We start from the raw sequence: 1,826 nt of genomic DNA, 5'->3' as shown, positions 1-1,826 counted from the left end.
TATGAAACAAAAAGAAAATGATGGATGTCTAAGCTATGATTTGAACCTTGGACCTATTGTTTAAAGCTCAAGACTCAATCCACTTTGCTGCTACTACTATTGAAGAAAGCTTGGAGAACATTTAGTTGTATATAATGGTTGAAGAGCTAATTCAAGATGCAGACAAAAGCTAGGAGCTACAGGATTCGATCCCGTGACCATAGGGGCAGCTAAGCCTTTTCAGGCTTTAACAAACCCAGCAATGCTATGTCAGCCATGAGGTCATCTACAGTATACAATATATTTATTTATTCATTTCCGGGTAATATAAATACCCCATCACTCCCCTGTAAATGATTCAATCCCAGAAACATCAATACAAATGCTTCTTCCTCCTTCTCCATTTCAGTGTTCTTCATCTTTAGTTTAAGATTCTCAATTTCTTATTAATATCACAGTTATAATTAATATTTCATAACATAGTAGACATTGTATTGCCTGGGAGATGTTGAGAATAAATTATACAACCAAGATTTATTAAGTAATAAATGTAATTTAAATTCTTCAACAAGAGGATCCGTGGCGCAATGGTAGCGCGTCTGACTCCAGATCAGAAGGTTGCGTGTTCGATTCACGTCGGGTTCAATACTCCCGAACAGTTTAGATCCTAATCCATTTTTCCTCGGCCTCTTTTACGACATGTTTGGCCCATGGCCCAAGTTGGGTATCTGTTGAGCTTGATCTGTTCAGCCGCCCACTTCTCCCAAGGCAAATTATGCTATGGACCAGGCCATGTTTATATTTACAAATTTAAATCTCAATATATAAAATTACATTACTCAATATTCACAATTTTTTAATTTTATATTCACAGTTTATATTCACAAATTTAAATCTCAATATATAAAATTACATTACTCAATATTCACAATTTTTTAATTCTATATTCACAATTTTGTTATATAGATTGAAAAATTGTGTTATACTATTGATTATAGAGTTTTGAAATTGTGAACATAGAGTTCTGTAATTGTTAATATAAAGTTCAAAAATTGTCAACATAGAGTTCAAAAATTATGAACATAGAGTTTTAAAATTATGAACATAGAGTTCTAAAACTGTGAACATAGACCTGGGTCCACCTTGCAAGGTGAGCCCGGGTCCATGGCATAACAACTGTTCTCCCAATTATTATATCATGAACCAGGATCCACAAAGCAAATTATGTACTACAAATAATTTATTATGTACATTTCATAATATGAATGTTGTTTTTGGACCATGGTCCATGATACGGAGTATAATTTACCCATTTCTCTTGTCTAAAAAAAAAAAGAGGAAAGAGAAATTCTATTCTCATTTTATAAAAATGCCTCTCGTCCTTGATTGTCTGCTTGAGTGATCTCTGTTATAAAAATATTAAGTACGGACATTATTACATAATTGTAACAGTTAGTAGATGATTTGTAATAGCCACATGTTGATTTGTAACAGTCACATGCATGGTCGAATTTTGGGTTGCTCCAAAATTTTGGGGGTCCAATAGTTAGTATGTTTGTTTCACTGTTTACCATTATAGGGTCCGTTTTCTATTCTCTGTTTTCAGCTGTTTTTCAAAAGCTGCATCCTACGAGTCAACAGCTACCTCTACTGAGGCTCGAACCCAACCCACTCCCATCATTCATGTGGGAGTGTTAATCGGGACACCAGATGCCACGTAACCACAAGGTCTTTGGCACACACATGCATTAGAACATTGCTCTTACTTATGGAGCAAAAAATATTGGTCAAGAAACAACCTAAACCTAAACCAAACACTGCTCTTACTTACAGAGGGCACTAGAACT

At 34.7% G+C, this 1,826-nt stretch overlaps 1 non-coding gene across 1 annotated transcript; it reads left to right on the top strand.

Moving 5' to 3' along the window:
• The first annotated feature begins 552 nt into the window (after positions 1-552).
• On the top strand, positions 553-624 carry TRNAW-CCA. Its single transcript has one exon. It is a non-coding gene; the product is annotated as a tRNA-Trp (tRNA).
• Positions 625-1,826: the final 1,202 nt, after the last annotated feature.

Source organism: Ipomoea triloba, chromosome 3, assembly GCF_003576645.1.
Source record: "Ipomoea triloba cultivar NCNSP0323 chromosome 3, ASM357664v1".
Taxonomy (NCBI): Eukaryota; Viridiplantae; Streptophyta; class Magnoliopsida; order Solanales; family Convolvulaceae; genus Ipomoea; species Ipomoea triloba.
This window is presented reverse-complemented; position numbering and strand designations above follow the sequence as displayed.